The following is a 27159-nucleotide window of genomic DNA, read 5'->3' on the forward strand; positions in this document are numbered from 1 at the left end:
TCACCCCACTACTCCATCCCCGACCCGCAAGTGCCTTGTCTGCTATAAAGGGGACAATTTTCACGTTTTCCCTCGCTTATGGCCATACTACCCTGAGAACGCCCGATCTCGTCCGATCTCGGAAGCTAAGCAGGGTCGGGCCTGGTTAGTACTTGAATGGGAGACCGCCTGGGAATACCAGGTGCTGTAAGCTTTTGCACCCACCTCCAATTCACAACACGATTCACTGCTCTTTCCAAAAATTTTGGCATTCATTCGTCATTCAACTTTCACTTATCCTGTGGTTTGAAATCGTTTCCTTCACGTTGATTTGACAGATCAACGTCTCTTTGGAATAAAATTAATGTCCAACAGAGGAAGCCGTCTGCACGGGAATCGGTAATGATAGCACTTGGACATGAAACAGCTTGGGATTTCCGCCTGCTGGATGCCTTTGCACCTCCACTGGAAAAGCCCACTTTTGCAACAGACATCAAGTACAGCCTCTGCGCGCTCGCAGAGGACCGTATGCGAGCCTGACAGGCTGCGCGCTCAAACCACCACGGGAGCGGGCCCCTCCTTTGTGCACTCCGGAGGAGGTTTATTAAATGAAAAAAAAAATCACCCCACGACTCCACCCCCGACCCAGAAGTGCCCTGTCTGCTATAAAGAGGACAATTTTCGCGTTTTCCCTCGCTTACGGCCATACTACCCTGAGAACGCCCGATCTCGTCCGATCTCGGAAGCTAAGCAGGGTCGGGCCTGGTTAGTACTTGGATGGGAGACCGCCTGGGAATACCAGGTGCTGTAAGCTTTTGCACCCACCTCCAATTCACAACACGATTCACTGCTCTTTCCAAAAATTTTGGCATTCATTCGTCATTCAACTTTCACTTATCCTGTGGTTTGAAATCGTTTCCTTCACGTTGATTTGACAGATCAACGTCTCTTTGGAATAAAATTAATGTCCAACAGAGGGAGCCGTCTGCACGGGGATCGGTCATGATAGCACTTGGACATGAAACAGCTTGGGATTTCCGCCTGCTGGATGCCTTTGCACCTCCACTGGAAAAGCCCACTTTTGCAACAAACATCAAATACCGCATCTGCGCGCTCGCAGAGGACCGTATGCGAGCCTGACAGGCTGCGCGCTCAAACCACCACGGGAGCGGGCCCCTCCTTCGTGCTCTCGGGAGGAGGTCATTAAATGAAAAAAAAAATCACCCCACGACTCCATCCCCGACCCGCAAGTGCCGTGTCTGCTATAAAGGGGACAATTTTCACGAATTCCCTCGCTTACGGCCATACTACCCTGAGAACGCCCCATCTCGTCCGATCTCGGAAGCTAAGCAGGGTCGGGCCTGGTTAGTACTTGGATGGGAGACCGCCTGGGAATACCAGGTGCTGTAAGCTTTTGCACCCACCTCCAATTCTCAACACGATTCACTGCTCTTTCCAAAAATTTTGGCTTTCATTAGTCATTCAACTTTCACTTATCCTGTGGTTTGAAATCGTTTCCTTCACGTTGATTTGACAGATCAACGTCTCTTTGGAATAAAATTAATGTCCAACAGAGGGAGCCGTCTGCACGGGGTCGGTCATGATAGCACTTGGACATGAAACAGCTTGGGATTTCCGCCTGCTGGATGCCTTTGCACCTCCACTGGAAAAGCCTACTTTTGCAACAAACATCAAATACTGCATCTGCGTGCTCGCAGAGGACCGTATGCGAGCCTGACAGGCTGCGCGCTCAAACCACCACGGGAGCGGGCCCCTCCTTCGTGCTCTCGGGAGGAGGTCATTAAATGAAAAAAAAAATCACCCCACTACTCCATCCCCGACCCGCAAGTGCCTTGTCTGCTATAAAGGGGACAATTTTCACGTTTTCCCTCGCTTACGGCCATACTACCCTGAGAACGCCCGATCTCGTCCGATCTCGGAAGCTAAGCAGGGTCGGGCCTGGTTAGTACTTGGATGGGAGACCGCCTGGGAATAACAGGTGCTGTAAGCTTTTGCACCCACCTCCAATTCTCAACACGATTCACTGCTCTTTCCAAAAATTTTGGCATTCATTCGTCATTCAACTTTCACTTATCCTGTGGTTTGAAATCGTTTCCTTCACGTTGATTTGACAGATCAACGTCTCTTTGGAATAAAATTAATGTCCAACAGAGGGAGCCGTCTGCACGGGGATCGGTCATGATAGCACTTGGACATGAAACAGCTTGGGATTTCCGCCTGCTGGATGCCTTTGCACCTCCACTGGAAAAGCCCACTTTTGCAACAAACATCAAATACCACATCTGCGCGCTCGCAGAGGACCGTATGCGAGCCTGACAGGCTGCGCGCTCAAACCACCACGGGAGCAGGCCCCTCCTTCGTGCTCTCGGGAGGAGGTCATTAAATGAAAAAAAAATCACCCCACTACTCCATCCCCGACCCAGAAGTGCCCTGTCTGCTATAAAGAGGATAATTTTCGCGTTTTCCCTCGCTTACGGCCATACTACCCTGAGAACGCCCGATCTCGTCTGATCTCGGAAGCTAAGCAGGGTAGGGCCTGGTTAGTACTTGGATGGGAGACCGCCTGGGAATACCAGGTGCTGTAAGCTTTTGCACCCACCTCCAATTCACAACACGATTCACTGCTCTTTCCAAAAATTTTGGCATTCATTCGTCATTCAACTTTCACTTATCCTGTGGTTTGAAATCGTTTCCTTCACGTTGATTTGACAGATCAACGTCTCTTTGGAATAAAATTAATGTCCAACAGAGGGAGCCGTCTGCACGGGGATCGGTCATGATAGCACTTGGACATGAAACAGCTTGGGATTTCCGCCTGCTGGATGCCTTTGCACCTCCACTGGAAAAGCCCACTTTTGCAACAAACATCAAGTACAGCCTCTGCGCGCTCGCAGAGGACCGTATGCGAGCCTGACAGGCTGTGCGCTCAAACCACCACGGGAGCGGGCCCCTCCTTCGTGCTCTCGGGAGGAGGCCATTAAATGAAAAAAAAATCACCCCACTACTCCATCCCCGACCCACAAGTGCCTTGTCTGCTATAAAGGGGACAATTTTCACGTTTTCCCTCGCTTACGGCCATACTACCCTGAGAACGCCCGATCTCGTCCGATCTCGGAAGCTAAGCAGGGTCGGGCCTGGTTAGTACTTGGATGGGAGACCGCCTGGGAATACCAGGTGCTGTAAGCTTTTGCACGCACCTCCAATTCTCAACACGATTCACTGCTCTTTCCAAAAATTTTGGCATTCATTCGTCATTCAACTTTCACTTATCCTGTGGTTTGAAATCGTTTCCTTCACGTTGATTTGACAGATCAACGTCTCTTTGGAATAAAATTAATGTCCAACAGAGGGAGCCGTCTGCACGGGGATCGGTCATGATAGCACTTGGACATGAAACAGCTTGGGATTTCCGCCTGCTGGATGCCTTTGCACCTCCACTGGAAAAGCCCACTTTTGCAACAAACATCAAATACCGCATCTGCGCGCTCGCAGAGGACCGTATGCGAGCCTGACAGGCTGCGCGCTCAAACCACCACGGGAGCAGGCCCCTCCTTCGTGCTCTCGGGAGGAGGTCATTAAATGAAAAAAAAAAAAATCACCCCACTACTCCATCCCCGACCCAGAAGTGCCCTGTCTGCTATAAAGAGGACAATTTTCGCGTTTTCCCTCGCTTACGGCCATACTACCCTGAGAACGCCCGATCTCGTCTGATCTCGGAAGCTAAGCAGGGTAGGGCCTGGTTAGTACTTGGATGGGAGACGCCTGGGGATACCAGGTGCTGTAAGCTTTTGCACCCACCTCCAATTCACAACACGATTCACTGCTCTTTCCAAAAATTTTGGCATTCATTCGTCATTCAACTTTCACTTATCCTGTGGTTTGAAATCGTTTCCTTCACGTTGATTTGACAGATCAACGTCTCTTTGGAATAAAATTAATGTCCAACAGAGGGAGCCGTCTGCACGGGGATCGGTCATGATAGCACTTGGACATGAAACAGCTTGGGATTTCCGCCTGCTGGATGCCTTTGCACCTCCACTGGAAAAGCCCACTTTTGCAACAAACATCAAATACCGCATCTGCGCGCTCGCAGAGGACCGTATGCGAGCCTGACAGGCTGCGCGCTCAAACCACCACGGGAGCAGGCCCCTCCTTCGTGCTCTCGGGAGGAGGTCATTAAATGAAAAAAAAAAAATCACCCCACTACTCCATCCCCGACCCAGAAGTGCCCTTTCTGCTATAAAGAGGACAATTTTCGCGTTTTCCCTCGCTTACGGCCATACTACCCTGAGAACGCCCGATCTCGTCTGATCTCGGAAGCTAAGCAGGGTAGGGCCTGGTTAGTACTTGGATGGGAGACGCCTGGGGATACCAGGTGCTGTAAGCTTTTGCACCCACCTCCAATTCACAACACGATTCACTGCTCTTTCCAAAAATTTTGGCATTCATTCGTCATTCAACTTTCACTTATCCTGTGGTTTGAAATCGTTTCCTTCACGTTGATTTGACAGATCAACGTCTCTTTGGAATAAAATTAATGTCCAACAGAGGGAGCCGTCTGCACGGGGATCGGTCATGATAGCACTTGGACATGAAACAGCTTGGGATTTCCGCCTGCTGGATGCCTTTGCACCTCCACTGGAAAAGCCCACTTTTGCAACAGACATCAAGTACAGCCTCTGCGCGCTCGCAGAGGACCGTATGCGAGCCTGACAGGCTGCGCGCTCAAACCACCACGGGAGCGGGCCCCTCCTTTGTGCACTCCGGAGGAGGTTTATTAAATGAAAAAAAATCACCCCACTACTCCACCCCCGACGCGAGCCTGACAGGCTGCGCGCTCAAACCACCACGGGAGCGGGCCCCTCCTTTGTGCACTCCGGAGGAGGTTTATTAAATGAAAAAAAATCACCCCACTACTCCACCCCCGACCCAGAAGTGCCCTGTCTGCTATAAACAGGACAATTTTCGCGTTTTCCCTCGCTTACGGCCATACTACCCTGAGAACGCCCGATCTCGTCCGATCTCGGAAGCTAAGCAGGGTCGGGCCTGGTTAGTACTTGGATGGGAGACCGCCTGGGAATACCAGGTGCTGTAAGCTTTTGCACCCACCTCCAATTCTCAACACGATTCACTGCTCTTTCCAAAAATTTTGGCATTCATTCGTCATTCAACTTTCACTTATCCTGTGGTTTGAAATCGTTTCCTTCACGTTGATTTGACAGATCAACGTCTCTTTGGAATAAAATTAATGTCCAACAGAGGGAGCCGTCTGCACGGGGATCGGTCATGATAGCACTTGGACATGAAACAGCTTGGGATTTCCGCCTGCTGGATGCCTTTGCACCTCCACTGGAAAAGCCCACTTTTGCAACAAACATCAAATACCGCATCTGCGCGCTCGCAGAGGACCGTATGCGAGCCTGACAGGCTGCGCGCTCAAACCACCACGGGAGCAGGCCCCTCCTTCGTGCTCTCGGGAGGAGGTCATTAAATGAAAAAAAAATCACCCCACTACTCCATCCCCGACCCAGAAGTGCCCTGTCTGCTATAAAGAGGATAATTTTCGCGTTTTCCCTCGCTTACGGCCATACTACCCTGAGAACGCCCGATCTCGTCTGATCTCGGAAGCTAAGCAGGGTAGGGCCTGGTTAGTACTTGGATGGGAGACCGCCTGGGAATACCAGGTGCTGTAAGCTTTTGCACCCACCTCCAATTCACAACACGATTCACTGCTCTTTCCAAAAATTTTGGCATTCATTCGTCATTCAACTTTCACTTATCCTGTGGTTTGAAATCGTTTCCTTCACGTTGATTTGACAGATCAACGTCTCTTTGGAATAAAATTCATGTCCAACAGAGGGAGCCGTCTGCACGGGGTCGGTCATGATAGCACTTGGACATGAAACAGCTTGGGATTTCCGCCTGCTGGATGCCTTTGCACCTCCACTGGAAAAGCCCACTTTTGCAACAAACATCAAATACTGCATCTGCGTGCTCGCAGAGGACCGTATGCGAGCCTGACAGGCTGCGCGCTCAAACCACCACGGGAGCGGGCCCCTCCTTCGTGCTCTCGGGAGGAGGTCATTAAATGAAAAAAAAATCACCACACTACTCCATCCCCGACCCGCAAGTGCCTTGTCTGCTATAAAGGGGACAATTTTCACGTTTTCCCTCGCTTACGGCCATACTACCCTGAGAACGCCCGATCTCGTCCGATCTCGGAAGCTAAGCAGGGTCGGGCCTGGTTAGTACTTGGATGGGAGACCGCCTGGGAATACCAGGTGCTGTGAGCTTTTGCACCCACCTCCAATTCTCAACACGATTCACTGCTCTTTCCAAAAATTTTGGCATTCATTCGTCATTCAACTTTCACTTATCCTGTGGTTTAAAATCGTTTCCTTCACGTTGATTTGACAGATCAACGTCTCTTTGGAATAAAATTAATGTCCAACAGAGGGAGCCGTCTGCACGGGGATCGGTCATGATAGCACTTGGACATGAAACAGCTTGGGATTTCCGCCTGCTGGATGCCTTTGCACCTCCACTGGAAAAGCCCACTTTTGCAACAAACATCAAATACCGCATCTGCGCGCTCGCAGAGGACCGTATGCGAGCCTGACAGGCTGCGCGCTCAAACCACCACGGGAGCAGGCCCCTCCTTCGTGCTCTCGGGAGGAGGTCATTAAATGAAAAAAAAATCACCCCACTACTCCATCACCGACCCAGAAGTGCCCTGTCTGCTATAAAGAGGACAATTTTCGCGTTTTCCCTCGCTTACGGCCATACTACCCTGAGAACGCCCGATCTCGTCTGATCTCGGAAGCTAAGCAGGGTAGGGCCTGGTTAGCACTTGGATGGGAGACCGCCTGGGAATACCAGGTGCTGTAAGCTTTTGCACCCACCTCCAATTCACAACACGATTCACTGCTCTTTCCAAAAATTTTGGCATTCATTCGTCATTCAACTTTCACTTATCCTGTGGTTTGAAATCGTTTCCTTCACGTTGATTTGACAGATCAACGTCTCTTTGGAATAAAATTAATGCCCAACAGAGGGAGCCGTCTGCACGGGAATCGGTAATGATAGCACTTGGACATGAAACAGCTTGGGATTTCCGCCTGCTGGATGCCTTTGCACCTCCACTGGAAAAGCCCACTTTTGCAACAGACATCAAGTACAGCCTCTGCGCGCTCGCAGAGGACCGTATGCGAGCCTGACAGGCTGCGCGCTCAAACAACCACGGGAGCGGGCCCCTCCTTCGTGCTCTCGGGAGGAGGTCATTAAATGAAAAAAAAAATCACCCCAGGACTCCATCCCCGACCCGCAAGTGCCGTGTCTGCTATAAAGGGGACAATTTTCACGTTTTCCCTCGCTTACGGCCATACTACCCTGAGAACGCCCCATCTCGTCCGATCTCGGAAGCTAAGCAGGGTCGGGCCTGGTTAGTACTTGGATGGGAGACCGCCTGGGAATACCAGGTGCTGTAAGCTTTTGCACCCACCTCCAATTCTCAACACGATTCACTGCTCTTTCCAAAAATTTTGGCTTTCATTAGTCATTCAACTTTCACTTATCCTGTGGTTTGAAATCGTTTCCTTCACGTTGATTTGACAGATCAACGTCTCTTTGGAATAAAATTAATGTCCAACAGAGGGAGCCGTCTGCACGGGGTCGGTCATGATAGCACTTGGACATGAAACAGCTTGGGATTTCCGCCTGCTGGATGCCTTTGCACCTCCACTGGAAAAGCCTACTTTTGCAACAAACATCAAATACTGCATCTGCGTGCTCGCAGAGGACCGTATGCGAGCCTGACAGGCTGCGCGCTCAAACCACCACGGGAGCGGGCCCCTCCTTCGTGCTCTCGGGAGGAGGTCATTAAATGAAAAAAAAAATCACCCCACTACTCCATCCCCGACCCGCAAGTGCCTTGTCTGCTATAAAGGGGACAATTTTCACGTTTTCCCTCGCTTACGTCTATACTACCCTGAGAACGCCCGATCTCGTCCGATCTCGGAAGCTAAGCAGGGTCGGGCCTGGTTAGTACTTGGATGGGAGACCGCCTGGGAATACCAGGTGCTGTGAGCTTTTGCACCCACCTCCAATTCTCAACACGATTCACTGCTCTTTCCAAAAATTTTGGCATTCATTCGTCATTCAACTTTCACTTATCCTGTGGTTTGAAATCGTTTCCTTCACGTTGATTTGACGGATCAACGTCTCTTTGGAATAAAATTAATGTCCAACAGAGGGAGCCGTCTGCACGGGGTCGGTCATGATAGCACTTGGACATGAAACAGCTTGGGATTTCCGCCTGCTGGATGCCTTTGCACCTCCACTGGAAAAGCCCACTTTTGCAACAAACATCAAATACTGCATCTGCGTGCTCGCAGAGGACCGTATGCGAGCCTGACAGGCTGCGCGCTCAAACCACCACGGGAGCGGGCCCCTCCTTCGTGCTCTCGGGAGGAGGTCATTAAATGAAAAAAAAAATCACCCCAGGACTCCATCCCCGACCCGCAAGTGCCGTGTCTGCTATAAAGGGGACAATTTTCACGTTTTCCCTCGCTTACGGCCATACTACCCTGAGAACGCCCCATCTCGTCCGATCTCGGAAGCTAAGCAGGGTCGGGCCTGGTTAGTACTTGGATGGGAGACCGCCTGGGAATACCAGGTGCTGTAAGCTTTTGCACCCACCTCCAATTCTCAATACGATTCACTGCTCTTTCCAAAAATTTTGGCTTTCATTAGTCATTCAACTTTCACTTATCCTGTGGTTTGAAATCGTTTCCTTCACGTTGATTTGACAGATCAACGTCTCTTTGGAATAAAATTAATGTCCAACAGAGGGAGCCGTCTGCACGGGGTCGGTCATGATAGCACTTGGACATGAAACAGCTTGGGATTTCCGCCTGCTGGATGCCTTTGCACCTCCACTGGAAAAGCCTACTTTTGCAACAAACATCAAATACTGCATCTGCGTGCTCGCAGAGGACCGTATGCGAGCCTGACAGGCTGCGCGCTCAAACCACCACGGGAGCGGGCCCCTCCTTCGTGCTCTCGGGAGGAGGTCATTAAATGAAAAAAAAAATCACCCCACTACTCCATCCCCGACCCGCAAGTGCCTTGTCTGCTATAAAGGGGACAATTTTCACGTTTTCCCTCGCTTACGGCCATACTACCCTGAGAACGCCCGATCTCGTCCGATCTCGGAAGCTAAGCAGGGTCGGGCCTGGTTAGTACTTGGATGGGAGACCGCCTGGGAATACCAGGTGCTGTAAGCTTTTGCACCCACCTCCAATTCTCAACACGATTCACTGCTCTTTCCAAAAATTTTGGCATTCATTCGTCATTCAACTTTCACTTATCCTGTGGTTTGAAATCGTTTCCTTCACGTTGATTTGACAGATCAACGTCTCTTTGGAATAAAATTAATGTCCAACAGAGGGAGCCGTCTGCACGGGGTCGGTCATGATAGCACTTGGACATGAAACAGCTTGGGATTTCCGCCTGCTGGATGCCTTTGCACCTCCACTGGAAAAGCCCACTTTTGCAACAAACATCAAATACTGCATCTGCGTGCTCGCAGAGGACCGTATGCGAGCCTGACAGGCTGCGCGCTCAAACCACCACGGGAGCGGGCCCCTCCTTCGTGCTCTCGGGAGGAGGTCATTAAATGAAAAAAAAAATCACCCCAGGACTCCATCCCCGACCCGCAAGTGCCGTGTCTGCTATAAAGGGGACAATTTTCACGTTTTCCCTCGCTTACGGCCATACTACCCTGAGAACGCCCCATCTCGTCCGATCTCGGAAGCTAAGCAGGGTCGGGCCTGGTTAGTACTTGGATGGGAGACCGCCTGGGAATACCAGGTGCTGTAAGCTTTTGCACCCACCTCCAATTCTCAACACGATTCACTGCTCTTTCCAAAAATTTTGGCTTTCATTAGTCATTCAACTTTCACTTATCCTGTGGTTTGAAATCGTTTCCTTCACGTTGATTTGACAGATCAACGTCTCTTTGGAATAAAATTAATGTCCAACAGAGGGAGCCGTCTGCACGGGGTCGGTCATGATAGCACTTGGACATGAAACAGCTTGGGATTTCCGCCTGCTGGATGCCTTTGCACCTCCACTGGAAAAGCCTACTTTTGCAACAAACATCAAATACTGCATCTGCGTGCTCGCAGAGGACCGTATGCGAGCCTGACAGGCTGCGCGCTCAAACCACCACGGGAGCGGGCCCCTCCTTCGTGCTCTCGGGAGGAGGTCATTAAATGAAAAAAAAATCACCCCACTACTCCATCACCGACCCAGAAGTGCCCTGTCTGCTATAAAGAGGACAATTTTCGCGTTTTCCCTCGCTTACGGCCATACTACCCTGAGAACGCCCGATCTCGTCTGATCTCGGAAGCTAAGCAGGGTAGGGCCTGGTTAGCACTTGGATGGGAGACCGCCTGGGAATACCAGGTGCTGTAAGCTTTTGCACCCACCTCCAATTCACAACACGATTCACTGCTCTTTCCAAAAATTTTGGCATTCATTCGTCATTCAACTTTCACTTATCCTGTGGTTTGAAATCGTTTCCTTCACGTTGATTTGACAGATCAACGTCTCTTTGGAATAAAATTAATGCCCAACAGAGGGAGCCGTCTGCACGGGAATCGGTAATGATAGCACTTGGACATGAAACAGCTTGGGATTTCCGCCTGCTGGATGCCTTTGCACCTCCACTGGAAAAGCCCACTTTTGCAACAGACATCAAGTACAGCCTCTGCGCGCTCGCAGAGGACCGTATGCGAGCCTGACAGGCTGCGCGCTCAAACAACCACGGGAGCGGGCCCCTCCTTCGTGCTCTCGGGAGGAGGTCATTAAATGAAAAAAAAAATCACCCCAGGACTCCATCCCCGACCCGCAAGTGCCGTGTCTGCTATAAAGGGGACAATTTTCACGTTTTCCCTCGCTTACGGCCATACTACCCTGAGAACGCCCCATCTCGTCCGATCTCGGAAGCTAAGCAGGGTCGGGCCTGGTTAGTACTTGGATGGGAGACCGCCTGGGAATACCAGGTGCTGTAAGTTTTGCACCCACCTCCAATTCTCAACACGATTCACTGCTCTTTCCAAAAATTTTGGCTTTCATTAGTCATTCAACTTTCACTTATCCTGTGGTTTGAAATCGTTTCCTTCACGTTGATTTGACAGATCAACGTCTCTTTGGAATAAAATTAATGTCCAACAGAGGGAGCCGTCTGCACGGGGTCGGTCATGATAGCACTTGGACATGAAACAGCTTGGGATTTCCGCCTGCTGGATGCCTTTGCACCTCCACTGGAAAAGCCTACTTTTGCAACAAACATCAAATACTGCATCTGCGTGCTCGCAGAGGACCGTATGCGAGCCTGACAGGCTGCGCGCTCAAACCACCACGGGAGCGGGCCCCTCCTTCGTGCTCTCGGGAGGAGGTCATTAAATGAAAAAAAAAATCACCCCACTACTCCATCCCCGACCCGCAAGTGCCTTGTCTGCTATAAAGGGGACAATTTTCACGTTTTCCCTCGCTTACGTCTATACTACCCTGAGAACGCCCGATCTCGTCCGATCTCGGAAGCTAAGCAGGGTCGGGCCTGGTTAGTACTTGGATGGGAGACCGCCTGGGAATACCAGGTGCTGTGAGCTTTTGCACCCACCTCCAATTCTCAACACGATTCACTGCTCTTTCCAAAAATTTTGGCATTCATTCGTCATTCAACTTTCACTTATCCTGTGGTTTGAAATCGTTTCCTTCACGTTGATTTGACGGATCAACGTCTCTTTGGAATAAAATTAATGTCCAACAGAGGGAGCCGTCTGCACGGGGTCGGTCATGATAGCACTTGGACATGAAACAGCTTGGGATTTCCGCCTGCTGGATGCCTTTGCACCTCCACTGGAAAAGCCCACTTTTGCAACAAACATCAAATACTGCATCTGCGTGCTCGCAGAGGACCGTATGCGAGCCTGACAGGCTGCGCGCTCAAACCACCACGGGAGCGGGCCCCTCCTTCGTGCTCTCGGGAGGAGGTCATTAAATGAAAAAAAAAATCACCCCAGGACTCCATCCCCGACCCGCAAGTGCCGTGTCTGCTATAAAGGGGACAATTTTCACGTTTTCCCTCGCTTACGGCCATACTACCCTGAGAACGCCCCATCTCGTCCGATCTCGGAAGCTAAGCAGGGTCGGGCCTGGTTAGTACTTGGATGGGAGACCGCCTGGGAATACCAGGTGCTGTAAGCTTTTGCACCCACCTCCAATTCTCAATACGATTCACTGCTCTTTCCAAAAATTTTGGCTTTCATTAGTCATTCAACTTTCACTTATCCTGTGGTTTGAAATCGTTTCCTTCACGTTGATTTGACAGATCAACGTCTCTTTGGAATAAAATTAATGTCCAACAGAGGGAGCCGTCTGCACGGGGTCGGTCATGATAGCACTTGGACATGAAACAGCTTGGGATTTCCGCCTGCTGGATGCCTTTGCACCTCCACTGGAAAAGCCTACTTTTGCAACAAACATCAAATACTGCATCTGCGTGCTCGCAGAGGACCGTATGCGAGCCTGACAGGCTGCGCGCTCAAACCACCACGGGAGCGGGCCCCTCCTTCGTGCTCTCGGGAGGAGGTCATTAAATGAAAAAAAAAATCACCCCACTACTCCATCCCCGACCCGCAAGTGCCTTGTCTGCTATAAAGGGGACAATTTTCACGTTTTCCCTCGCTTACGGCCATACTACCCTGAGAACGCCCGATCTCGTCCGATCTCGGAAGCTAAGCAGGGTCGGGCCTGGTTAGTACTTGGATGGGAGACCGCCTGGGAATACCAGGTGCTGTAAGCTTTTGCACCCACCTCCAATTCTCAACACGATTCACTGCTCTTTCCAAAAATTTTGGCATTCATTCGTCATTCAACTTTCACTTATCCTGTGGTTTGAAATCGTTTCCTTCACGTTGATTTGACAGATCAACGTCTCTTTGGAATAAAATTAATGTCCAACAGAGGGAGCCGTCTGCACGGGGTCGGTCATGATAGCACTTGGACATGAAACAGCTTGGGATTTCCGCCTGCTGGATGCCTTTGCACCTCCACTGGAAAAGCCCACTTTTGCAACAAACATCAAATACTGCATCTGCGTGCTCGCAGAGGACCGTATGCGAGCCTGACAGGCTGCGCGCTCAAACCACCACGGGAGCGGGCCCCTCCTTCGTGCTCTCGGGAGGAGGTCATTAAATGAAAAAAAAAATCACCCCAGGACTCCATCCCCGACCCGCAAGTGCCGTGTCTGCTATAAAGGGGACAATTTTCACGTTTTCCCTCGCTTACGGCCATACTACCCTGAGAACGCCCCATCTCGTCCGATCTCGGAAGCTAAGCAGGGTCGGGCCTGGTTAGTACTTGGATGGGAGACCGCCTGGGAATACCAGGTGCTGTAAGCTTTTGCACCCACCTCCAATTCTCAACACGATTCACTGCTCTTTCCAAAAATTTTGGCTTTCATTAGTCATTCAACTTTCACTTATCCTGTGGTTTGAAATCGTTTCCTTCACGTTGATTTGACAGATCAACGTCTCTTTGGAATAAAATTAATGTCCAACAGAGGGAGCCGTCTGCACGGGGATCGGTCATGATAGCACTTGGACATGAAACAGCTTGGGATTTCCGCCTGCTGGATGCCTTTGCACCTCCACTGGAAAAGCCCACTTTTGCAACAAACATCAAATACCACATCTGCGCGCTCGCAGAGGACCGTATGCGAGCCTGACAGGCTGCGCGCTCAAACCACCACGGGAGCAGGCCCCTCCTTCGTGCTCTCGGGAGGAGGTCATTAAATGAAAAAAAAATCACCCCACTACTCCATCCCCGACCCAGAAGTGCCCTGTCTGCTATAAAGAGGATAATTTTCGCGTTTTCCCTCGCTTACGGCCATACTACCCTGAGAACGCCCGATCTCGTCTGATCTCGGAAGCTAAGCAGGGTAGGGCCTGGTTAGTACTTGGATGGGAGACCGCCTGGGAATACCAGGTGCTGTAAGCTTTTGCACCCACCTCCAATTCACAACACGATTCACTGCTCTTTCCAAAAATTTTGGCATTCATTCGTCATTCAACTTTCACTTATCCTGTGGTTTGAAATCGTTTCCTTCACGTTGATTTGACAGATCAACGTCTCTTTGGAATAAAATTAATGTCCAACAGAGGGAGCCGTCTGCACGGGGTCGGTCATGATAGCACTTGGACATGAAACAGCTTGGGATTTCCGCCTGCTGGATGCCTTTGCACCTCCACTGGAAAAGCCCACTTTTGCAACAAACATCAAATACTGCATCTGCGTGCTCGCAGAGGACCGTATGCGAGCCTGACAGGCTGCGCGCTCAAACCACCACGGGAGCGGGCCCCTCCTTCGTGCTCTCGGGAGGAGGTCATTAAATGAAAAAAAAATCACCACACTACTCCATCCCCGACCCGCAAGTGCCTTGTCTGCTATAAAGGGGACAATTTTCACGTTTTCCCTCGCTTACGGCCATACTACCCTGAGAACGCCCGATCTCGTCCGATCTCGGAAGCTAAGCAGGGTCGGGCCTGGTTAGTACTTGGATGGGAGACCGCCTGGGAATACCAGGTGCTGTGAGCTTTTGCACCCACCTCCAATTCTCAACACGATTCACTGCTCTTTCCAAAAATTTTGGCATTCATTCGTCATTCAACTTTCACTTATCCTGTGGTTTAAAATCGTTTCCTTCACGTTGATTTGACAGATCAACGTCTCTTTGGAATAAAATTAATGTCCAACAGAGGGAGCCGTCTGCACGGGGATCGGTCATGATAGCACTTGGACATGAAACAGCTTGGGATTTCCGCCTGCTGGATGCCTTTGCACCTCCACTGGAAAAGCCCACTTTTGCAACAAACATCAAATACCGCATCTGCGCGCTCGCAGAGGACCGTATGCGAGCCTGACAGGCTGCGCGCTCAAACCACCACGGGAGCAGGCCCCTCCTTCGTGCTCTCGGGAGGAGGTCATTAAATGAAAAAAAAAATCACCCCACTACTCCATCACCGACCCAGAAGTGCCCTGTCTGCTATAAAGAGGACAATTTTCGCGTTTTCCCTCGCTTACGGCCATACTACCCTGAGAACGCCCGATCTCGTCTGATCTCGGAAGCTAAGCAGGGTAGGGCCTGGTTAGCACTTGGATGGGAGACCGCCTGGGAATACCAGGTGCTGTAAGCTTTTGCACCCACCTCCAATTCACAACACGATTCACTGCTCTTTCCAAAAATTTTGGCATTCATTCGTCATTCAACTTTCACTTATCCTGTGGTTTGAAATCGTTTCCTTCACGTTGATTTGACAGATCAACGTCTCTTTGGAATAAAATTAATGTCCAACAGAGGGAGCCGTCTGCACGGGAATCGGTAATGATAGCACTTGGACATGAAACAGCTTGGGATTTCCGCCTGCTGGATGCCTTTGCACCTCCACTGGAAAAGCCCACTTTTGCAACAGACATCAAGTACAGCCTCTGCGCGCTCGCAGAGGACCGTATGCGAGCCTGACAGGCTGCGCGCTCAAACCACCACGGGAGCGGGCCCCTCCTTTGTGCACTCCGGAGGAGGTTTATTAAATGAAAAAAAAAATCACCCCACGACTCCACCCCCGACCCAGAAGTGCCCTGTCTGCTATAAAGAGGACAATTTTCGCGTTTTCCCTCGCTTACGGCCATACTACCCTGAGAACGCCCGATCTCGTCCGATCTCGGAAGCTAAGCAGGGTCGGGCCTGGTTAGTACTTGGATGGGAGACCGCCTGGGAATACCAGGTGCTGTAAGCTTTTGCACCCACCTCCAATTCACAACACGATTCACTGCTCTTTCCAAAAATTTTGGCATTCATTCGTCATTCAACTTTCACTTATCCTGTGGTTTGAAATCGTTTCCTTCACGTTGATTTGACAGATCAACGTCTCTTTGGAATAAAATTAATGTCCAACAGAGGGAGCCGTCTGCACGGGGATCGGTCATGATAGCACTTGGACATGAAACAGCTTGGGATTTCCGCCTGCTGGATGCCTTTGCACCTCCACTGGAAAAGCCCACTTTTGCAACAAACATCAAATACCACATCTGCGCGCTCGCAGAGGACCGTATGCGAGCCTGACAGGCTGCGCGCTCAAACCACCACGGGAGCAGGCCCCTCCTTCGTGCTCTCGGGAGGAGGTCATTAAATGAAAAAAAAAATCACCCCACGACTCCACCCCCGACCCAGAAGTGCCCTGTCTGCTATAAAGGGGACAATTTTCACGTTTTCCCTCGCTTACGGCCATACTACCCTGAGAACGCCCCATCTCGTCCGATCTCGGAAGCTAAGCAGGGTCGGGCCTGGTTAGTACTTGGATGGGAGACCGCCTGGCAATACCAGGTGCTGTAAGCTTTTGCACCCACCTCCAATTCTGCTTTTGCACCCACCTCCAATTCTCAACACGATTCACTGCTTTTTCCAAAAATTTTGGCATTCATTCGTCATTCAACTTTCACTTATCCTGTGGTTTGAAATCGTTTCCTTCACGTTGATTTGACAGATCAACGTCTCTTTGGAATAAAATTAATGTCCAACAGAGGGAGCCGTCTGCACGGGGATCGGTCATGATAGCACTTGGACATGAAACAGCTTGGGATTTCCGACTGCTGGATGCCTTTGCACCTCCACTGGAAAAGCCCACTTTTGCAACAGACATCAAGTACAGCCTCTGCGCGCTCGCAGAGGACCGTATGCGAGCCTGACAGGCTGCGCGCTCAAACCACCACGGGAGCGGGCCCCTCCTTCGTGCTCTCGGGAGGAGGCCATTAAATGAAAAAAAAAATCACCCCACGACTCCATCCCCGACCCACAAGTGCCTTGTCTGCTATAAAGGGGACAATTTTCACTTTTTCCCTCGCTTACGGCCATACTACCCTGAGAACGCCCGATCTCGTCCGATCTCGGAAGCTAAGCAGGGTCGGGCCTGGTTAGTACTTGGATGGGAGACCGCCTGGGAATACCAGGTGCTGTAAGCTTTTGCACGCACCTCCAATTCTCAACACGATTCACTGCTCTTTCCAAAAATTTTGGCATTCATTCGTCATTCAACTTTCACTTATCCTGTGGTTTGAAATCGTTTCCTTCACGTTGATTTGACAGATCAACGTCTCTTTGGAATAAAATTAATGTCCAACAGAGGGAGCCGTCTGCACGGGGATCGGTCATGATAGCACTTGGACATGAAACAGCTTGGGATTTCCGCCTGCTGGATGCCTTTGCACCTCCACTGGAAAAGCCCACTTTTGCAACAAACATCAAATACCGCATCTGCGCGCTCGCAGAGGACCGTATGCGAGCCTGACAGGCTGCGCGCTCAAACCACCACGGGAGCAGGCCCCTCCTTCGTGCTCTCGGGAGGAGGTCATTAAATGAAAAAAAAAAAAAATCACCCCACTACTCCATCCCCGACCCAGAAGTGCCCTGTCTGCTATAAAGAGGACAATTTTCGCGTTTTCCCTCGCTTACGGCCATACTACCCTGAGAACGCCCGATCTCGTCTGATCTCGGAAGCTAAGCAGGGTAGGGCCTGGTTAGTACTTGGATGGGAGACGCCTGGGGATACCAGGTGCTGTAAGCTTTTGCACCCACCTCCAATTCACAACACGATTCACTGCTCTTTCCAAAAATTTTGGCATTCATTCGTCATTCAACTTTCACTTATCCTGTGGTTTGAAATCGTTTCCTTCACGTTGATTTGACAGATCAACGTCTCTTTGGAATAAAATTAATGTCCAACAGAGGGAGCCGTCTGCACGGGGTCGGTCATGATAGCACTTGGACATGAAACAGCTTGGGATTTCCGCCTGCTGGATGCCTTTGCACCTCCACTGGAAAAGCCCACTTTTGCAACAGACATCAAGTACAGCCTCTGCGCGCTCGCAGAGGACCGTATGCGAGCCTGACAGGCTGCGCGCTCAAACCACCACGGGAGCGGGCCCCTCCTTTGTGCACTCCGGAGGAGGTTTATTAAATGAAAAAAAAAATCACCCCACGACTCCACCCCCGACCCAGAAGTGCCCTGTCTGCTATAAAGAGGACAATTTTCGCGTTTTCCCTCGCTTACGGCCATACTACCCTGAGAACGCCCGATCTCGTCCGATCTCGGAAGCTAAGCAGGGTCGGGCCTGGTTAGTACTTGGATGGGAGACCGCCTGGGAATACCAGGTGCTGTAAGCTTTTGCACCCACCTCCAATTCTCAACACGATTCACTGCTCTTTCCAAAAATTTTGGCATTCATTCGTCATTCAACTTTCACTTATCCTGTGGTTTGAAATCGTTTCCTTCACGTTGATTTGACAGATCAACGTCTCTTTGGAATAAAATTAATGTCCAACAGAGGGAGCCGTCTGCACGGGGATCGGTCATGATAGCACTTGGACATGAAACAGCTTGGGATTTCCGCCTGCTGGATGCCTTTGCACCTCCACTGGAAAAGCCCACTTTTGCAACAAACATCAAATACCACATCTGCGCGCTCGCAGAGGACCGTATGCGAGCCTGACAGGCTGCGCGCTCAAACCACCACGGGAGCAGGCCCCTCCTTCGTGCTCTCGGGAGGAGGTCATTAAATGAAAAAAAAATCACCCCACTACTCCATCCCCGACCCAGAAGTGCCCTGTCTGCTATAAAGAGGATAATTTTCGCGTTTTCCCTCGCTTACGGCCATACTACCCTGAGAACGCCCGATCTCGTCTGATCTCGGAAGCTAAGCAGGGTAGGGCCTGGTTAGTACTTGGATGGGAGACCGCCTGGGAATACCAGGTGCTGTAAGCTTTTGCACCCACCTCCAATTCACAACACGATTCACTGCTCTTTCCAAAAATTTTGGCATTCATTCGTCATTCAACTTTCACTTATCCTGTGGTTTGAAATCGTTTCCTTCACGTTGATTTGACAGATCAACGTCTCTTTGGAATAAAATTAATGTCCAACAGAGGGAGCCGTCTGCACGGGGTCGGTCATGATAGCACTTGGACATGAAACAGCTTGGGATTTCCGCCTGCTGGATGCCTTTGCACCTCCACTGGAAAAGCCCACTTTTGCAACAAACATCAAATACTGCATCTGCGTGCTCGCAGAGGACCGTATGCGAGCCTGACAGGCTGCGCGCTCAAACCACCACGGGAGCGGGCCCCTCCTTCGTGCTCTCGGGAGGAGGTCATTAAATGAAAAAAAAATCACCACACTACTCCATCCCCGACCCGCAAGTGCCTTGTCTGCTATAAAGGGGACAATTTTCACGTTTTCCCTCGCTTACGGCCATACTACCCTGAGAACGCCCGATCTCGTCCGATCTCGGAAGCTAAGCAGGGTCGGGCCTGGTTAGTACTTGGATGGGAGACCGCCTGGGAATACCAGGTGCTGTGAGCTTTTGCACCCACCTCCAATTCTCAACACGATTCACTGCTCTTTCCAAAAATTTTGGCATTCATTCGTCATTCAACTTTCACTTATCCTGTGGTTTAAAATCGTTTCCTTCACGTTGATTTGACAGATCAACGTCTCTTTGGAATAAAATTAATGTCCAACAGAGGGAGCCGTCTGCACGGGGATCGGTCATGATAGCACTTGGACATGAAACAGCTTGGGATTTCCGCCTGCTGGATGCCTTTGCACCTCCACTGGAAAAGCCCACTTTTGCAACAAACATCAAATACCGCATCTGCGCGCTCGCAGAGGACCGTATGCGAGCCTGACAGGCTGCGCGCTCAAACCACCACGGGAGCAGGCCCCTCCTTCGTGCTCTCGGGAGGAGGTCATTAAATGAAAAAAAAAATCACCCCACTACTCCATCACCGACCCAGAAGTGCCCTGTCTGCTATAAAGAGGACAATTTTCGCGTTTTCCCTCGCTTACGGCCATACTACCCTGAGAACGCCCGATCTCGTCTGATCTCGGAAGCTAAGCAGGGTAGGGCCTGGTTAGCACTTGGATGGGAGACCGCCTGGGAATACCAGGTGCTGTAAGCTTTTGCACCCACCTCCAATTCACAACACGATTCACTGCTCTTTCCAAAAATTTTGGCATTCATTCGTCATTCAACTTTCACTTATCCTGTGGTTTGAAATCGTTTCCTTCACGTTGATTTGACAGATCAACGTCTCTTTGGAATAAAATTAATGTCCAACAGAGGGAGCCGTCTGCACGGGAATCGGTAATGATAGCACTTGGACATGAAACAGCTTGGGATTTCCGCCTGCTGGATGCCTTTGCACCTCCACTGGAAAAGCCCACTTTTGCAACAGACATCAAGTACAGCCTCTGCGCGCTCGCAGAGGACCGTATGCGAGCCTGACAGGCTGCGCGCTCAAACCACCACGGGAGCGGGCCCCTCCTTTGTGCACTCCGGAGGAGGTTTATTAAATGAAAAAAAAAATCACCCCACGACTCCACCCCCGACCCAGAAGTGCCCTGTCTGCTATAAAGAGGACAATTTTCGCGTTTTCCCTCGCTTACGGCCATACTACCCTGAGAACGCCCGATCTCGTCCGATCTCGGAAGCTAAGCAGGGTCGGGCCTGGTTAGTACTTGGATGGGAGACCGCCTGGGAATACCAGGTGCTGTAAGCTTTTGCACCCACCTCCAATTCACAACACGATTCACTGCTCTTTCCAAAAATTTTGGCATTCATTCGTCATTCAACTTTCACTTATCCTGTGGTTTGAAATCGTTTCCTTCACGTTGATTTGACAGATCAACGTCTCTTTGGAATAAAATTAATGTCCAACAGAGGGAGCCGTCTGCACGGGGATCGGTCATGATAGCACTTGGACATGAAACAGCTTGGGATTTCCGCCTGCTGGATGCCTTTGCACCTCCACTGGAAAAGCCCACTTTTGCAACAAACATCAAATACCACATCTGCGCGCTCGCAGAGGACCGTATGCGAGCCTGACAGGCTGCGCGCTCAAACCACCACGGGAGCAGGCCCCTCCTTCGTGCTCTCGGGAGGAGGTCATTAAATGAAAAAAAAAATCACCCCACGACTCCACCCCCGACCCAGAAGTGCCCTGTCTGCTATAAAGGGGACAATTTTCACGTTTTCCCTCGCTTACGGCCATACTACCCTGAGAACGCCCCATCTCGTCCGATCTCGGAAGCTAAGCAGGGTCGGGCCTGGTTAGTACTTGGATGGGAGACCGCCTGGCAATACCAGGTGCTGTAAGCTTTTGCACCCACCTCCAATTCTGCTTTTGCACCCACCTCCAATTCTCAACACGATTCACTGCTTTTTCCAAAAATTTTGGCATTCATTCGTCATTCAACTTTCACTTATCCTGTGGTTTGAAATCGTTTCCTTCACGTTGATTTGACAGATCAACGTCTCTTTGGAATAAAATTAATGTCCAACAGAGGGAGCCGTCTGCACGGGGATCGGTCATGATAGCACTTGGACATGAAACAGCTTGGGATTTCCGACTGCTGGATGCCTTTGCACCTCCACTGGAAAAGCCCACTTTTGCAACAGACATCAAGTACAGCCTCTGCGCGCTCGCAGAGGACCGTATGCGAGCCTGACAGGCTGCGCGCTCAAACCACCACGGGAGCGGGCCCCTCCTTCGTGCTCTCGGGAGGAGGCCATTAAATGAAAAAAAAAATCACCCCACGACTCCATCCCCGACCCACAAGTGCCTTGTCTGCTATAAAGGGGACAATTTTCACTTTTTCCCTCGCTTACGGCCATACTACCCTGAGAACGCCCGATCTCGTCCGATCTCGGAAGCTAAGCAGGGTCGGGCCTGGTTAGTACTTGGATGGGAGACCGCCTGGGAATACCAGGTGCTGTAAGCTTTTGCACGCACCTCCAATTCTCAACACGATTCACTGCTCTTTCCAAAAATTTTGGCATTCATTCGTCATTCAACTTTCACTTATCCTGTGGTTTGAAATCGTTTCCTTCACGTTGATTTGACAGATCAACGTCTCTTTGGAATAAAATTAATGTCCAACAGAGGGAGCCGTCTGCACGGGGATCGGTCATGATAGCACTTGGACATGAAACAGCTTGGGATTTCCGCCTGCTGGATGCCTTTGCACCTCCACTGGAAAAGCCCACTTTTGCAACAAACATCAAATACCGCATCTGCGCGCTCGCAGAGGACCGTATGCGAGCCTGACAGGCTGCGCGCTCAAACCACCACGGGAGCAGGCCCCTCCTTCGTGCTCTCGGGAGGAGGTCATTAAATGAAAAAAAAAAAAAATCACCCCACTACTCCATCCCCGACCCAGAAGTGCCCTGTCTGCTATAAAGAGGACAATTTTCGCGTTTTCCCTCGCTTACGGCCATACTACCCTGAGAACGCCCGATCTCGTCTGATCTCGGAAGCTAAGCAGGGTAGGGCCTGGTTAGTACTTGGATGGGAGACGCCTGGGGATACCAGGTGCTGTAAGCTTTTGCACCCACCTCCAATTCACAACACGATTCACTGCTCTTTCCAAAAATTTTGGCATTCATTCGTCATTCAACTTTCACTTATCCTGTGGTTTGAAATCGTTTCCTTCACGTTGATTTGACAGATCAACGTCTCTTTGGAATAAAATTAATGTCCAACAGAGGGAGCCGTCTGCACGGGGATCGGTCATGATAGCACTTGGACATGAAACAGCTTGGGATTTCCGCCTGCTGGATGCCTTTGCACCTCCACTGGAAAAGCCCACTTTTGCAACAAACATCAAATACCGCATCTGCGCGCTCGCAGAGGACCGTATGCGAGCCTGACAGGCTGCACGCTCAAACCACCACGGGAGCAGGCCCCTCCTTCGTGCTCTCGGGAGGAGGTCATTAAATGAAAAAAAAATCACCCCACTACTCCATCCCCGACCCAGAAGTGCCCTGTCTGCTATAAAGAGGATAATTTTCGCGTTTTCCCTCGCTTACGGCCATACTACCCTGAGAACGCCCGATCTCGTCTGATCTCGGAAGCTAAGCAGGGTAGGGCCTGGTTAGTACTTGGATGGGAGACCGCCTGGGAATACCAGGTGCTGTAAGCTTTTGCACCCACCTCCAATTCACAACACGATTCACTGCTCTTTCCAAAAATTTTGGCATTCATTCGTCATTCAACTTTCACTTATCCTGTGGTTTGAAATCGTTTCCTTCACGTTGATTTGACAGATCAACGTCTCTTTGGAATAAAATTAATGTCCAACAGAGGGAGCCGTCTGCACGGGGTCGGTCATGATAGCACTTGGACATGAAACAGCTTGGGATTTCCGCCTGCTGGATGCCTTTGCACCTCCACTGGAAAAGCCCACTTTTGCAACAAACATCAAATACCACATCTGCGCGCTCGCAGAGGACCGTATGCGAGCCTGACAGGCTGCGCGCTCAAACCACCACGGGAGCAGGCCCCTCCTTCGTGCTCTCGGGAGGAGGTCATTAAATGAAAAAAAAAATCACCCCACGACTCCACCCCCGACCCAGAAGTGCCCTGTCTGCTATAAAGGGGACAATTTTCACGTTTTCCCTCGCTTACGGCCATACTACCCTGAGAACGCCCCATCTCGTCCGATCTCGGAAGCTAAGCAGGGTCGGGCCTGGTTAGTACTTGGATGGGAGACCGCCTGGGAATACCAGGTGCTGTAAGCTTTTGCACCCACCTCCAATTCTCAATACGATTCACTGCTCTTTCCAAAAATTTTGGCTTTCATTAGTCATTCAACTTTCACTTATCCTGTGGTTTGAAATCGTTTCCTTCACGTTGATTTGACAGATCAACGTCTCTTTGGAATAAAATTAATGTCCAACAGAGGGAGCCGTCTGCACGGGGTCGGTCATGATAGCACTTGGACATGAAACAGCTTGGGATTTCCGCCTGCTGGATGCCTTTGCACCTCCACTGGAAAAGCCTACTTTTGCAACAAACATCAAATACTGCATCTGCGTGCTCGCAGAGGACCGTATGCGAGCCTGACAGGCTGCGCGCTCAAACCACCACGGGAGCGGGCCCCTCCTTCGTGCTCTCGGGAGGAGGTCATTAAATGAAAAAAAAAATCACCCCACTACTCCATCCCCGACCCGCAAGTGCCTTGTCTGCTATAAAGGGGACAATTTTCACGTTTTCCCTCGCTTACGGCCATACTACCCTGAGAACGCCCGATCTCGTCCGATCTCGGAAGCTAAGCAGGGTCGGGCCTGGTTAGTACTTGGATGGGAGACCGCCTGGGAATACCAGGTGCTGTAAGCTTTTGCACCCACCTCCAATTCTCAACACGATTCACTGCTCTTTCCAAAAATTTTGGCATTCATTCGTCATTCAACTTTCACTTATCCTGTGGTTTGAAATCGTTTCCTTCACGTTGATTTGACAGATCAACGTCTCTTTGGAATAAAATTAATGTCCAACAGAGGGAGCCGTCTGCACGGGGTCGGTCATGATAGCACTTGGACATGAAACAGCTTGGGATTTCCGCCTGCTGGATGCCTTTGCACCTCCACTGGAAAAGCCCACTTTTGCAACAAACATCAAATACTGCATCTGCGTGCTCGCAGAGGACCGTATGCGAGCCTGACAGGCTGCGCGCTCAAACCACCACGGGAGCGGGCCCCTCCTTCGTGCTCTCGGGAGGAGGTCATTAAATGAAAAAAAAAATCACCCCAGGACTCCATCCCCGACCCGCAAGTGCCGTGTCTGCTATAAAGGGGACAATTTTCACGTTTTCCCTCGCTTACGGCCATACTACCCTGAGAACGCCCCATCTCGTCCGATCTCGGAAGCTAAGCAGGGTCGGGCCTGGTTAGTACTTGGATGGGAGACCGCCTGGGAATACCAGGTGCTGTAAGCTTTTGCACCCACCTCCAATTCTCAACACGATTCACTGCTCTTTCCAAAAATTTTGGCTTTCATTAGTCATTCAACTTTCACTTATCCTGTGGTTTGAAATCGTTTCCTTCACGTTGATTTGACAGATCAACGTCTCTTTGGAATAAAATTAATGTCCAACAGAGGGAGCCGTCTGCACGGGGTCGGTCATGATAGCACTTGGACATGAAACAGCTTGGGATTTCCGCCTGCTGGATGCCTTTGCACCTCCACTGGAAAAGCCTACTTTTGCAACAAACATCAAATACTGCATCTGCGTGCTCGCAGAGGACCGTATGCGAGCCTGACAGGCTGCGCGCTCAAACCACCACGGGAGCGGGCCCCTCCTTCGTGCTCTCGGGAGGAGGTCATTAAATGAAAAAAAAAATCACCCCACTACTCCATCCCCGACCCGCAAGTGCCTTGTCTGCTATAAAGGGGACAATTTTCACGTTTTCCCTCGCTTACGGCCATACTACCCTGAGAACGCCCGATCTCGTCCGATCTCGGAAGCTAAGCAGGGTCGGGCCTGGTTAGTACTTGGATGGGAGACCGCCTGGGAATACCAGGTGCTGTAAGCTTTTGCACCCACCTCCAATTCTCAACACGATTCACTGCTCTTTCCAAAAATTTTGGCATTCATTCGTCATTCAACTTTCACTTATCCTGTGGTTTGAAATCGTTTCCTTCACGTTGATTTGACAGATCAACGTCTCTTTGGAATAAAATTAATGTCCAACAGAGGGAGCCGTCTGCACGGGGATCGGTCATGATAGCACTTGGACATGAAACAGCTTGGGATTTCCGCCTGCTGGATGCCTTTGCACCTCCACTGGAAAAGCCCACTTTTGCAACAAACATCAAATACCACATCTGCGCGCTCGCAGAGGACCGTATGCGAGCCTGACAGGCTGCGCGCTCAAACCACCACGGGAGCAGGCCCCTCCTTCGTGCTCTCGGGAGGAGGTCATTAAATGAAAAAAAAATCACCCCACTACTCCATCCCCGACCCAGAAGTGCCCTGTCTGCTATAAAGAGGATAATTTTCGCGTTTTCCCTCGCTTACGGCCATACTACCCTGAGAACGCCCGATCTCGTCTGATCTCGGAAGCTAAGCAGGGTAGGGCCTGGTTAGTACTTGGATGGGAGACCGCCTGGGAATACCAGGTGCTGTAAGCTTTTGCACCCACCTCCAATTCACAACACGATTCACTGCTCTTTCCAAAAATTTTGGCATTCATTCGTCATTCAACTTTCACTTATCCTGTGGTTTGAAATCGTTTCCTTCACGTTGATTTGACAGATCAACGTCTCTTTGGAATAAAATTAATGTCCAACAGAGGGAGCCGTCTGCACGGGGTCGGTCATGATAGCACTTGGACATGAAACAGCTTGGGATTTCCGCCTGCTGGATGCCTTTGCACCTCCACTGGAAAAGCCCACTTTTGCAACAAACATCAAATACTGCATCTGCGTGCTCGCAGAGGACCGTATGCGAGCCTGACAGGCTGCGCGCTCAAACCACCACGGGAGCGGGCCCCTCCTTCGTGCTCTCGGGAGGAGGTCATTAAATGAAAAAAAAATCACCACACTACTCCATCCCCGACCCGCAAGTGCCTTGTCTGCTATAAAGGGGACAATTTTCACGTTTTCCCTCGCTTACGGCCATACTACCCTGAGAACGCCCGATCTCGTCCGATCTCGGAAGCTAAGCAGGGTCGGGCCTGGTTAGTACTTGGATGGGAGACCGCCTGGGAATACCAGGTGCTGTGAGCTTTTGCACCCACCTCCAATTCTCAACACGATTCACTGCTCTTTCCAAAAATTTTGGCATTCATTCGTCATTCAACTTTCACTTATCCTGTGGTTTAAAATCGTTTCCTTCACGTTGATTTGACAGATCAACGTCTCTTTGGAATAAAATTAATGTCCAACAGAGGGAGCCGTCTGCACGGGGATCGGTCATGATAGCACTTGGACATGAAACAGCTTGGGATTTCCGCCTGCTGGATGCCTTTGCACCTCCACTGGAAAAGCCCACTTTTGCAACAAACATCAAATACCGCATCTGCGCGCTCGCAGAGGACCGTATGCGAGCCTGACAGGCTGCGCGCTCAAACCACCACGGGAGCAGGCCCCTCCTTCGTGCTCTCGGGAGGAGGTCATTAAATGAAAAAAAAAATCACCCCACGACTCCACCCCCGACCCAGAAGTGCCCTGTCTGCTATAAAGAGGACAATTTTCGC

The 27159-nt window shown here is 50.6% G+C and overlaps 45 non-coding genes across 45 annotated transcripts; all 45 read left to right on the forward strand.

The window, feature by feature from the left end:
* The first annotated feature begins 74 nt into the window (after positions 1 to 74).
* On the forward strand, positions 75 to 193 carry LOC127594283 (5S ribosomal RNA). The gene has a single exon (XR_007960688.1). It is a non-coding gene; the product is annotated as a 5S ribosomal RNA (ribosomal RNA).
* A 481-nt stretch (positions 194 to 674) lies between these two features.
* Positions 675 to 793, forward strand: LOC127594262 (5S ribosomal RNA). The gene has a single exon (XR_007960668.1). It is a non-coding gene; the product is annotated as a 5S ribosomal RNA (ribosomal RNA).
* A 480-nt stretch (positions 794 to 1273) lies between these two features.
* On the forward strand, positions 1274 to 1392 carry LOC127594306 (5S ribosomal RNA). The gene has a single exon (XR_007960710.1). It is a non-coding gene; the product is annotated as a 5S ribosomal RNA (ribosomal RNA).
* A 479-nt stretch (positions 1393 to 1871) lies between these two features.
* Positions 1872 to 1990, forward strand: LOC127594279 (5S ribosomal RNA). Its single transcript, XR_007960684.1, has one exon. It is a non-coding gene; the product is annotated as a 5S ribosomal RNA (ribosomal RNA).
* A 479-nt stretch (positions 1991 to 2469) lies between these two features.
* LOC127594390 (5S ribosomal RNA) lies at positions 2470 to 2588 on the forward strand. Its single transcript, XR_007960789.1, has one exon. It is a non-coding gene; the product is annotated as a 5S ribosomal RNA (ribosomal RNA).
* A 479-nt stretch (positions 2589 to 3067) lies between these two features.
* Positions 3068 to 3186, forward strand: LOC127594273 (5S ribosomal RNA). The gene has a single exon (XR_007960679.1). It is a non-coding gene; the product is annotated as a 5S ribosomal RNA (ribosomal RNA).
* A 483-nt stretch (positions 3187 to 3669) lies between these two features.
* Positions 3670 to 3787, forward strand: LOC127594338 (5S ribosomal RNA). Its single transcript, XR_007960740.1, has one exon. It is a non-coding gene; the product is annotated as a 5S ribosomal RNA (ribosomal RNA).
* Positions 3788 to 4269: 482 nt separating this feature from the next.
* LOC127594339 (5S ribosomal RNA) lies at positions 4270 to 4387 on the forward strand. Its single transcript, XR_007960741.1, has one exon. It is a non-coding gene; the product is annotated as a 5S ribosomal RNA (ribosomal RNA).
* A 592-nt stretch (positions 4388 to 4979) lies between these two features.
* Positions 4980 to 5098, forward strand: LOC127594285 (5S ribosomal RNA). The gene has a single exon (XR_007960690.1). It is a non-coding gene; the product is annotated as a 5S ribosomal RNA (ribosomal RNA).
* A 479-nt stretch (positions 5099 to 5577) lies between these two features.
* LOC127594391 (5S ribosomal RNA) lies at positions 5578 to 5696 on the forward strand. The gene has a single exon (XR_007960790.1). It is a non-coding gene; the product is annotated as a 5S ribosomal RNA (ribosomal RNA).
* Positions 5697 to 6174: 478 nt separating this feature from the next.
* On the forward strand, positions 6175 to 6293 carry LOC127594266 (5S ribosomal RNA). Its single transcript, XR_007960672.1, has one exon. It is a non-coding gene; the product is annotated as a 5S ribosomal RNA (ribosomal RNA).
* Positions 6294 to 6772: 479 nt separating this feature from the next.
* Positions 6773 to 6891, forward strand: LOC127594291 (5S ribosomal RNA). Its single transcript, XR_007960696.1, has one exon. It is a non-coding gene; the product is annotated as a 5S ribosomal RNA (ribosomal RNA).
* A 480-nt stretch (positions 6892 to 7371) lies between these two features.
* On the forward strand, positions 7372 to 7490 carry LOC127594307 (5S ribosomal RNA). The gene has a single exon (XR_007960711.1). It is a non-coding gene; the product is annotated as a 5S ribosomal RNA (ribosomal RNA).
* Positions 7491 to 7969: 479 nt separating this feature from the next.
* On the forward strand, positions 7970 to 8088 carry LOC127594322 (5S ribosomal RNA). Its single transcript, XR_007960725.1, has one exon. It is a non-coding gene; the product is annotated as a 5S ribosomal RNA (ribosomal RNA).
* Positions 8089 to 8567: 479 nt separating this feature from the next.
* Positions 8568 to 8686, forward strand: LOC127594309 (5S ribosomal RNA). The gene has a single exon (XR_007960713.1). It is a non-coding gene; the product is annotated as a 5S ribosomal RNA (ribosomal RNA).
* A 479-nt stretch (positions 8687 to 9165) lies between these two features.
* Positions 9166 to 9284, forward strand: LOC127594297 (5S ribosomal RNA). Its single transcript, XR_007960701.1, has one exon. It is a non-coding gene; the product is annotated as a 5S ribosomal RNA (ribosomal RNA).
* Positions 9285 to 9763: 479 nt separating this feature from the next.
* On the forward strand, positions 9764 to 9882 carry LOC127594310 (5S ribosomal RNA). Its single transcript, XR_007960714.1, has one exon. It is a non-coding gene; the product is annotated as a 5S ribosomal RNA (ribosomal RNA).
* A 478-nt stretch (positions 9883 to 10360) lies between these two features.
* LOC127594292 (5S ribosomal RNA) lies at positions 10361 to 10479 on the forward strand. The gene has a single exon (XR_007960697.1). It is a non-coding gene; the product is annotated as a 5S ribosomal RNA (ribosomal RNA).
* A 480-nt stretch (positions 10480 to 10959) lies between these two features.
* On the forward strand, positions 10960 to 11078 carry LOC127594327 (5S ribosomal RNA). The gene has a single exon (XR_007960730.1). It is a non-coding gene; the product is annotated as a 5S ribosomal RNA (ribosomal RNA).
* A 478-nt stretch (positions 11079 to 11556) lies between these two features.
* LOC127594323 (5S ribosomal RNA) lies at positions 11557 to 11675 on the forward strand. The gene has a single exon (XR_007960726.1). It is a non-coding gene; the product is annotated as a 5S ribosomal RNA (ribosomal RNA).
* Positions 11676 to 12154: 479 nt separating this feature from the next.
* Positions 12155 to 12273, forward strand: LOC127594311 (5S ribosomal RNA). The gene has a single exon (XR_007960715.1). It is a non-coding gene; the product is annotated as a 5S ribosomal RNA (ribosomal RNA).
* Positions 12274 to 12752: 479 nt separating this feature from the next.
* LOC127594308 (5S ribosomal RNA) lies at positions 12753 to 12871 on the forward strand. The gene has a single exon (XR_007960712.1). It is a non-coding gene; the product is annotated as a 5S ribosomal RNA (ribosomal RNA).
* A 479-nt stretch (positions 12872 to 13350) lies between these two features.
* Positions 13351 to 13469, forward strand: LOC127594312 (5S ribosomal RNA). Its single transcript, XR_007960716.1, has one exon. It is a non-coding gene; the product is annotated as a 5S ribosomal RNA (ribosomal RNA).
* A 479-nt stretch (positions 13470 to 13948) lies between these two features.
* Positions 13949 to 14067, forward strand: LOC127594392 (5S ribosomal RNA). The gene has a single exon (XR_007960791.1). It is a non-coding gene; the product is annotated as a 5S ribosomal RNA (ribosomal RNA).
* Positions 14068 to 14545: 478 nt separating this feature from the next.
* LOC127594267 (5S ribosomal RNA) lies at positions 14546 to 14664 on the forward strand. The gene has a single exon (XR_007960673.1). It is a non-coding gene; the product is annotated as a 5S ribosomal RNA (ribosomal RNA).
* Positions 14665 to 15144: 480 nt separating this feature from the next.
* On the forward strand, positions 15145 to 15263 carry LOC127594293 (5S ribosomal RNA). The gene has a single exon (XR_007960698.1). It is a non-coding gene; the product is annotated as a 5S ribosomal RNA (ribosomal RNA).
* A 481-nt stretch (positions 15264 to 15744) lies between these two features.
* Positions 15745 to 15863, forward strand: LOC127594319 (5S ribosomal RNA). The gene has a single exon (XR_007960723.1). It is a non-coding gene; the product is annotated as a 5S ribosomal RNA (ribosomal RNA).
* Positions 15864 to 16343: 480 nt separating this feature from the next.
* Positions 16344 to 16462, forward strand: LOC127594346 (5S ribosomal RNA). The gene has a single exon (XR_007960748.1). It is a non-coding gene; the product is annotated as a 5S ribosomal RNA (ribosomal RNA).
* Positions 16463 to 16966: 504 nt separating this feature from the next.
* Positions 16967 to 17085, forward strand: LOC127594331 (5S ribosomal RNA). Its single transcript, XR_007960734.1, has one exon. It is a non-coding gene; the product is annotated as a 5S ribosomal RNA (ribosomal RNA).
* A 484-nt stretch (positions 17086 to 17569) lies between these two features.
* Positions 17570 to 17687, forward strand: LOC127594340 (5S ribosomal RNA). The gene has a single exon (XR_007960742.1). It is a non-coding gene; the product is annotated as a 5S ribosomal RNA (ribosomal RNA).
* A 480-nt stretch (positions 17688 to 18167) lies between these two features.
* LOC127594343 (5S ribosomal RNA) lies at positions 18168 to 18286 on the forward strand. The gene has a single exon (XR_007960745.1). It is a non-coding gene; the product is annotated as a 5S ribosomal RNA (ribosomal RNA).
* A 479-nt stretch (positions 18287 to 18765) lies between these two features.
* On the forward strand, positions 18766 to 18884 carry LOC127594393 (5S ribosomal RNA). The gene has a single exon (XR_007960792.1). It is a non-coding gene; the product is annotated as a 5S ribosomal RNA (ribosomal RNA).
* A 478-nt stretch (positions 18885 to 19362) lies between these two features.
* LOC127594268 (5S ribosomal RNA) lies at positions 19363 to 19481 on the forward strand. Its single transcript, XR_007960674.1, has one exon. It is a non-coding gene; the product is annotated as a 5S ribosomal RNA (ribosomal RNA).
* A 480-nt stretch (positions 19482 to 19961) lies between these two features.
* Positions 19962 to 20080, forward strand: LOC127594295 (5S ribosomal RNA). Its single transcript, XR_007960699.1, has one exon. It is a non-coding gene; the product is annotated as a 5S ribosomal RNA (ribosomal RNA).
* Positions 20081 to 20561: 481 nt separating this feature from the next.
* LOC127594354 (5S ribosomal RNA) lies at positions 20562 to 20680 on the forward strand. Its single transcript, XR_007960755.1, has one exon. It is a non-coding gene; the product is annotated as a 5S ribosomal RNA (ribosomal RNA).
* A 480-nt stretch (positions 20681 to 21160) lies between these two features.
* LOC127594347 (5S ribosomal RNA) lies at positions 21161 to 21279 on the forward strand. The gene has a single exon (XR_007960749.1). It is a non-coding gene; the product is annotated as a 5S ribosomal RNA (ribosomal RNA).
* A 504-nt stretch (positions 21280 to 21783) lies between these two features.
* Positions 21784 to 21902, forward strand: LOC127594358 (5S ribosomal RNA). The gene has a single exon (XR_007960759.1). It is a non-coding gene; the product is annotated as a 5S ribosomal RNA (ribosomal RNA).
* Positions 21903 to 22386: 484 nt separating this feature from the next.
* LOC127594341 (5S ribosomal RNA) lies at positions 22387 to 22504 on the forward strand. Its single transcript, XR_007960743.1, has one exon. It is a non-coding gene; the product is annotated as a 5S ribosomal RNA (ribosomal RNA).
* A 479-nt stretch (positions 22505 to 22983) lies between these two features.
* On the forward strand, positions 22984 to 23102 carry LOC127594395 (5S ribosomal RNA). The gene has a single exon (XR_007960794.1). It is a non-coding gene; the product is annotated as a 5S ribosomal RNA (ribosomal RNA).
* A 479-nt stretch (positions 23103 to 23581) lies between these two features.
* On the forward strand, positions 23582 to 23700 carry LOC127594313 (5S ribosomal RNA). The gene has a single exon (XR_007960717.1). It is a non-coding gene; the product is annotated as a 5S ribosomal RNA (ribosomal RNA).
* Positions 23701 to 24179: 479 nt separating this feature from the next.
* On the forward strand, positions 24180 to 24298 carry LOC127594360 (5S ribosomal RNA). The gene has a single exon (XR_007960761.1). It is a non-coding gene; the product is annotated as a 5S ribosomal RNA (ribosomal RNA).
* Positions 24299 to 24777: 479 nt separating this feature from the next.
* Positions 24778 to 24896, forward strand: LOC127594314 (5S ribosomal RNA). Its single transcript, XR_007960718.1, has one exon. It is a non-coding gene; the product is annotated as a 5S ribosomal RNA (ribosomal RNA).
* Positions 24897 to 25375: 479 nt separating this feature from the next.
* Positions 25376 to 25494, forward strand: LOC127594361 (5S ribosomal RNA). Its single transcript, XR_007960762.1, has one exon. It is a non-coding gene; the product is annotated as a 5S ribosomal RNA (ribosomal RNA).
* Positions 25495 to 25973: 479 nt separating this feature from the next.
* Positions 25974 to 26092, forward strand: LOC127594396 (5S ribosomal RNA). Its single transcript, XR_007960795.1, has one exon. It is a non-coding gene; the product is annotated as a 5S ribosomal RNA (ribosomal RNA).
* Positions 26093 to 26570: 478 nt separating this feature from the next.
* On the forward strand, positions 26571 to 26689 carry LOC127594269 (5S ribosomal RNA). Its single transcript, XR_007960675.1, has one exon. It is a non-coding gene; the product is annotated as a 5S ribosomal RNA (ribosomal RNA).
* Positions 26690 to 27159: the final 470 nt, after the last annotated feature.

This window comes from Hippocampus zosterae, chromosome 21 (assembly GCF_025434085.1).
Source record: "Hippocampus zosterae strain Florida chromosome 21, ASM2543408v3, whole genome shotgun sequence".
In the NCBI taxonomy this organism is placed as follows: Eukaryota; Metazoa; Chordata; class Actinopteri; order Syngnathiformes; family Syngnathidae; genus Hippocampus; species Hippocampus zosterae.